The sequence below is a fragment of the Paramormyrops kingsleyae genome, chromosome 18, assembly GCF_048594095.1.
Source record: "Paramormyrops kingsleyae isolate MSU_618 chromosome 18, PKINGS_0.4, whole genome shotgun sequence".
In the NCBI taxonomy this organism is placed as follows: Eukaryota; Metazoa; Chordata; class Actinopteri; order Osteoglossiformes; family Mormyridae; genus Paramormyrops; species Paramormyrops kingsleyae.
Window position 1 is genome coordinate 22,692,943 of NC_132814.1, and position 7,776 is coordinate 22,700,718.

General features: G+C 44.6%; 2 non-coding genes across 2 annotated transcripts; both read left to right on the plus strand.

The window, feature by feature from the left end:
• The first annotated feature begins 2,663 nt into the window (after positions 1-2,663).
• Positions 2,664-2,736, plus strand: trnav-uac (transfer RNA valine (anticodon UAC)). The gene has a single exon. It is a non-coding gene; the product is annotated as a tRNA-Val (tRNA).
• A 772-nt stretch (positions 2,737-3,508) lies between these two features.
• Positions 3,509-3,581, plus strand: trnav-uac (transfer RNA valine (anticodon UAC)). The gene has a single exon. It is a non-coding gene; the product is annotated as a tRNA-Val (tRNA).
• Positions 3,582-7,776: the final 4,195 nt, after the last annotated feature.

Genomic DNA, 7,776 nt, shown 5'->3' on the forward strand with positions numbered 1-7,776 from the left:
GCGAGTCCTCTTCCTGGTTTCCCGCTCCGTGCCCCGTACATCCTGACAATTTTGTTCTTATTATTTTTTTTCTTTTCATAAAGTCTGTTTTCAGTGGAGTATGACAGGTGAGGCTTTGGGGGCGGGGGAAGGGTATAAAGGAGACAGGTTCATGCTGATGAGCTCGTTGACCCCTACCCCTGCCCATCGTCTTCCTGAAGACCCCTCCTCCCCCACCTGCCTGAGCCAGCACTTTCCCACACTCTGTAATCTAAGCACACAATGAGCGTATCCAGAGGTGACTCTGGCGTTTGGTCCTCAGTCCTTGCGTTGTGCCACAATCCCACATCTTACTGAATTAACGATTTCTCAGAACATAGGTTTAAGGAGATTTTGACGTGGTCTGTCAAACTGTGGTCTGCCTATGCTCCTACTGTCTGGCAGTTCTGTCACCCATCCTCTTCATCTTATCCCAACACCTTTATCTAATACCATCTCCCAATGTAGCATGTGGGTCTACAGTGCAGTGGTTATTACACCCACTTTGCATTGTCTCCCATAGACCATTCCGTAAAGCACACTTTACTGGACATGTCTGTCATCGGTTTATAGCTATTAACCCAATTATTTTGACCTTTTCACTCTGAATGGTCTAATTTATCAATGAACATCGATGTCACTCTGCTAAAATACATCAGCACCATTTTGTCATCTCTCTGGCCACACATCTATGCTCTGTGTGTGTGTGTGTGTATGTGTGTGTGTGTGTGTGTGTGACAGTTTGCATAGATCACGTTTAGGGGCCAGAATGCCCCCAAAGTGTGGTAAAACCGGAAACTTACTTTTGGGGACATTTTTCAGGTTCCCATTTGGATGACCTCAATTTTATAAAAATCTGTAAATGCCATGATAAAAGTAAAAATGCCATATGTTTTGTATTTTGTTTGGTTACTTTTGGTTAAGGTTAGGGCTGGGTGGGGGTTGCGGGTGATGTGATTGGGATGAGGGTTTTTTCTCATAGAAATGAATGGAAGGTCCCTGTTTAGTGTCAGCGAGCCCCCCAGAGGTATCCCGCCTGCGTCACTGCAGCCAAGCCCCCCTGGGGAATCCCCGTCATTCAGATACGCCTGACTGGGAAATCCTGACCCCTCCATGATTGCCCTGGTGGCTCCGGAGAGTCACGCCCCTCCCATCTGCCCCCCATCTCCGGTGAATCATTCACCTAAATGGGGCCTAAATTCACCAGCCTGTCACCTTCATGGTGTTACTTGGGTTTGAGCATTTCCTCCCATATTTGCCTTTGCGTGTACCACGTCTGCCTCGTCCCTTAGAGCCCGAGACTTGCCTAGCCCATCAATGGCTGAAGACGATCGCATGACTCTTGCCTAGACCCAGCATTCTGATCATTGCCTCCGTCCGTCTGTGACCGAGGCCGATTGCCCGACCCATGCCTGGTTACCCTGTCGCGATCACCGCCTCCGTCCGTCTGTGACCGAGACCGATTGCCCGACCCATGCCTGGTTACCCTGTCGCGATCATGCCTCTGTCCTCCGCCATCTGGCACCGATCAAACCCGACTCACACAGCTGCCACTCCACCTCCACCTCGGCTACTTGTCGGGAGGCTTAACAACCGCCGGCCCCCCTTTCTGAGCGGTTTCGCCTGTGTCAGACTATCAGGAATAAAGAACGTCCTGCCTCCTCCTCACCCGGGTCAGTGTCCGTTTCTGGTATTCCTATCAATTTACATAGGTAGGCCAACGTGCCTATGTGTGTGTGTGTGTGTGTGTGTGTGATGGATAAAGGAATATTGTATGGGCTTGGAAGGGTGACAAGTTCATTTCATACTGATCATGAATAATAAAAAATAGAATGAAAATGAATAAAAAGGCAAAGAATAATTACAAAAACCACAAAACACCTGTTTGTTAGACAATTATTGACATTTTCTTAACAATCAAATTGTTCGTTTGCATTTTCGCTCTCAGATCTGCTGCCAGCGCGGCTTTCTACCTTTGGCGGCAGCTGCGGTTTTACTCTTTGCCGTTACCGTATTTTTAAATTGTTCCCGTTTTCCAGAATAATTCTCTGTTCCTCTGCATTGAAATACGTAGCCCTGTTGGGACCCATGCTCACGTGATTGGCTGATCGTTGCATGTGTGCATGAGCCTCAGAAGTGATCGTGATTTCAGTAAGAAAACTTAGCGTAGCAGTTGTCATGTTTGCTTTTTCGCACTGAGAGTCCTGGGTTGGATCCCCGAGATGATCTGTGCTCTGGTGTTTCAGCCTTTGTTCTAATCTGAAGGTTGCTGGTTCAAGTCCAGCTTTTAGCTCAGTGGCTGCATTTCCAAAGGGGCAAATTAGCTGTTAACCGCCCCCCCCCCCAAAAAAAAAAAAACAAAATACTCCAGTATTGCAGAGTAAATGGCTGCTGCTGTACTCAGACCCCAAGTCTCACTCTGAGGTCTATATTGGGGGCAAAAGACTTTTTAAAAAAAAAAACACATTCCAATGTGCATGAATGTGACAAGTTATCTGGCTAAAAAAGAAATTCTGCTTCCTGATTCAGCCCCCTGTTGTCATACATGTGCAAGGGATGCATAAAGATTAATGTCTCATTCACACCATTCTGTCGCCCATCCTCTGCCTCACATCCCATCACCTTTACTGGCTTCTATCAGTTGTGATTCTATAGTGTAGTGGTCATCATGTCTGCTTTACACACAGAAGGTCCTGGGTTTAAGCCCCAGTGGAATCAGTAATTTTGGTGGGCATGGGGGCAATCTGACACAATGGGGTTAGTCCTGCGATTGGAAGGTTGCTGTTTCAAGTCCCATTCTTGGGAGAATAATCATATCTCCCTCGGACCCTTGAGCGAGCCCCCCCTCCCCCCCGTAATGGATAAATTTCTCACCTGGTTATTCCCCAGGTTTCAGTCTCATGTTTATATACAGAAAGCATGAGATACAGAATACAACACACATTCCAGTGTCCCTGGGACCACTATCACAAAGCTGGGCTTTTGGCTTGTCAGATTTAAGGTAAATATAAGTGAATGCAATGCAATGCAATTTTATTTATATAGCGCATTATCACAACGTTACATTGTCTCAATGCGCTTTACATTGTCTGCCACGTAAGGACCCCCCAGTGAGTAAGCCAAAGGCAACGGTGGCAAGGAAAAACTCCCTAAGAGGAAGAAACCTTGGGAGGAACCAGACCCAAAGGGGGAGCCCATCCTCCAGGGGCCAGCAGATGAGTCAAACAAAACAAGATGATATGACTAAGCTAATACAGGGGTTGAAATATCAGTCTCAATGCAGCGGCTGAAGATATACTCCATTTAAACTGGGGTACGTCAAATCCGACAAGTAATCCAGCTTAGCAGCAAATTTTGTTTTGTGATACAGGCTCCTGTTCTCATTTTTGTGAGAAAAGTAAACAAGGCATAATTTCTCTCACATTCACGCCATTCTGTCACCCATCCTCTGAATCACATACCATCACATTTATCTACTGCCACCAGCAGTAATTCCATAGTGTAGTGGTTATCACGTCTGCTTTACACGCAGAAGGTCCTGGGTTCAAACCCCAGTAGAATCATCTCCTCTTAAGAGTGGTGGAGTAGCTCAGCAAGTCGGGCTTTTGTGCCTGTGGTTTCTCACTTAGTTGGATATAAGGTACCACAATTCAAAATGACTTTATCTTCGTTGACTTTCATTAATCTTCTTAAATCCGACAAGTTATCCAGAAAGTCCTGCTTTCTGAAACAGGCCCCATGTTCGTGATACAGGCCCCTGTTGTCATACTTAAGTGGTAAATAAAGCTTAATTTCTCTTACATTCTCAGCATTCTGTGACCAGTCTTTTGCATGGCATCGCATCACCGTCATCTCCCACTGCTTCATGTGTTCCATAGCGTAGGGCAGGAGTCTCTAACTCCGGTCCTCTAGAGTTACTGTCTAGTCGGTTTTCTATCCTACTTGGCTACTGATGAGCCACACCTGTTCCTGGTATTTACCTGAGAACTGGTCTGGCTCATCAGAAGCCAGGTAGAATGGAAAAGCTTTTGGACATTCACTCTTCAGGACTGGAGTTGGGGACCTCTGGTGTAGGAGTTATCACCTCTGCTTTACACACAGAAGGTCCTGGGTTCAAACTCCCAGGTGAGTCAGGTATTTAGGTGGGCTTAGGGGCAGTGTGACTCGGCCTGTAATCAGAAGGTTGTTGGTGCAAATCCCATTATTGGCAGAATACGGGCCTTGTTCAAGTGGCAATTGAAGATGGAATAGAATGGGATTCAAACTGGCAAAATTCTGCACTAGTGAGCTGCACTAAAATCTGTTGGCTGCTGAACCAATGCTGCTCAGTAGCAACAAGGCTCATGTACAAGCTGTGTGAGCAGGAGCCCAAGGGAGGCTGTGTGATTCACAGCATTCCCATTACCCAGGAGTCCATGGGGGAGGACCTGCTGGGGCCGCTTTGTATTCAGATCTGCTGCTTCTCCTGAGGGCTACGGCCATTGTGCACATGCTGCTCCACAGATCTAACATGGGGGCTTCATTACTGCAGAAGTGGGAGGTTAGCCATGTCGTTAATATTATTTTGTGTGCCATTTTTGCTGCAGCCCATTTATAAACTCGTAGCTTGGGAATGACCGGCAGGAAAGGAACAAATCGCTAACAGGACAACAATGGCATTATGGGAACCAGCAGTGGCATGAAGTATCGAGCAAACTCCGAGGCGCCACAGTCAGCTATTAAACCATAATCTTCAAAATATCATCATAGACGCCTAATTAAAAGCTACATTTCACTTCTTGCTCTGATACAGTATTATGCTGATAAATCTAAAAGTCAGGCAAAAGAATCGAGCACGAAGGAACTGCATAATCTGAGACGCTTTCAGAGTTACGATTTGAGGTAACCCATCAGACCATGTGGAATGAGCCTCTGGAGGACAAAGACGCGGTTTCGGTGACATTGTGTAATTGATGTGCAGACTGACTGCACCTGGTGGGAGTACTGTGTTTGTGAAACTTATTTGCTCTGCTTATGATTCTATCTGCAGAATAACCCTAATTGGATTAGTGCTTATTAAAGAGAGATAGATACAAGGAAATAGCTAGTCTAAGCATCCCTTGCAGCTTTCGAGACACAGACACACACACACACAAAGTTAAATATCTATCTATCTATCTATCTATCTATCTATCTATCTATCTATCTATCTATCTGTAAACATACATGATGCGGAAATATGGATATCTGTCAGGCATGGGATAAGTGAATGGTCCGTTGGTTCCATGATCAGGACCTGGATACGAGGATGGTTCCCCTCTTCGTATCTCGGGTTTTGTTCCCAGGATCTGTTAAGTTCCACATCATCAGGCTGTTAGAACAGAAGCCCGGAATCTGGAGCTGTGCTCCACAGGTTGTGTCCTTAACACAACGCTTTCATGAAGACTCCTGGTCCACAGTAGAGGTGCAATAACAGGACAGGTAAACCCTGGGGTGAAACGGGGCAATACTGAAATGGTGGTAATGATGCCCTGTGGTTTATGGAGAGTGTAAGATATCTACTTTTGCTTTCTGGACTCACTTACTGGATTTTGGGTCAGCCTGGCCTGACTCAGTGGCCAAGATTACCTCCACTGAGCAATATTCTACCAGATTGCATTGTCATTGCGTCATGCCCTCTGAGGCCTACCCTGTCGGAGTACCCCTTACGTTCACCCCACTGGAAACGCACCACAGATGCCCCCCCCTCCCCAACACTCTTTCACCTGGAGCTGGGTGATCCTGGTGATACCGAAAGAGCTGGGAAGTTCAGGCTGGATCACTGAGTGAAAACAGCCGAAGAAGAACAGAAGAACCACAGGCCTGCTACTGAAGCATATGATTTGTACGTTCCCAGCAGAAATGGGACTTTGCACCCAAGTGAAGATGAAAAGGGAGGAACTGAAAACCTGTTCTGTTGGCAGACATGGAAATCAAAAAGTTTACACGTCCCACAACTGCCGTGATCTTGCACGAGCCAGCAGGGATTGTTACAGAAACACTTCAGACTGGAGTTGAACAGTCGGGCCCTCCGGAGACTTGAGTCTGACACACGTTGGCCTTGAAGACTTTAAAAAGCTCTGCCAGATGTTGTAATTTCTGCAAAGATTGGAAGGTAAATTTAGATACAACGTCATGAAATCTATCCACTTGGTGGAGATCTCCTGGAAAGCTGGGGTTGGGTGGTGAAGAGTAGCAGTCAATGGGACAGTTTCTGGAATAAGGTCTATCACCTGCCTCAGTGGCCTACTGGACAGACAGGGGCAACTAGGTGCAAATTAGGCCTCCTTGCAGCTTCACATGCAGTTGTGTCTTACACAACATTACATATTAATAGGAAAATCTCATGAACATTGTCAAAGTCATCATATTTGCAACTGATTTGTTTCTGTTTTAATTCACTGATGTCTTTCTTGGCCATTGACCAGCGGTTAGGAACCCACAAACTAGCAAATAGGCGTGCAGATCTAATAAAATAAAGTTTAGCCTGCTGAATATAACAATGTCCGCGCAATGATGAGATAGAGGAGCTTGAAATTTAAGGGCCAGTCTAGCCGGGCTGCGATTTGCATGATCTGTGTTTTGGCTCTTAATTGGATTGCTCTGTCATGGTCCCTTATTGATATTTTTAAGCTGTAGTTCATTATGATAAGTAATGAGAAGATTATTGACCGGCAGCATCCAACTGCAGACTCCATCTGTGATCTAAAAAGACCTGTCAGTTATGGGCCCCAGCGGTACCAGAGACAGAGAGTCCTCTATCGGGCCATAATTCCAAACACACAGCACAGAACTGTGGCCCTGTCAGTTATTGTCAACTATAACCAAACGTTTAAAAGGCCCATTTTCACATATTCCTTCTGAAAGTGTAATTAGGATGCCTGCAGTGGAGGAAGCCAGAACTGTCCAGAATGACACATTGTTTTTTTTAACTTTACACATTGTTTGGATACATTTATTTTCTTACTTTACAAATTACTGTTTTGATAAATGTGCTTAGATGTGTTTAGTACAGTATATGCTCTTCTTGTTTTAAACAGATCATTTTGTGTTTAAATGGTAAAAAAAACATATTTAGATGTAATTTTTTGGGGCCGGCAACCAATTCAATGGTTTTCCATTATTTCTTATGGGGAAAATTCGATCACAACTCGAACTTTTTAGGATTCGATCCGGAGTTCTGAACGGATTAAATTCGAGTTCTGAGGTACCACTGTAATAATAGTAATAATAATAATAATAATAATAATAATAATAATAATAATAATACTTCTTTATTAGAAGTCTCTAAACTAACGTAATCAAATATTTCTTGACAATGTTTCAGGAGCGATATCGTAATGAGACTGACATTTACCAGTCTAATGACACATTGCCGTTCAAAGGTAATCTATGAATAAATGGTGAAAAATAAATGAACAAATTACCAGCAGGGGTGCTCCAGGGGAGTTTGTCCGCTGTGAGATCATGCTGCTTTTCCAAAATAGAATATTTCATATTAAACGCAACAGAAAGCTAAGTAAAATATCAGAGTTTTTTTAAACCCAGACAGTGGAATTAAAGTGTAAAGTCGCATACGGGAGCTCAGGGTATTAGCATGTTGAGTAGGTAACACTTTGAAGAGGAATCCTATTCACTCACATGTGTTTGGTTAGATCTAATTGAACAGGCCTTAGGAGGATATTAGTAAAGCCTTTACTCTTTTGGGGGGTCATTATCCTTTGCTTACTAGACTTTCCA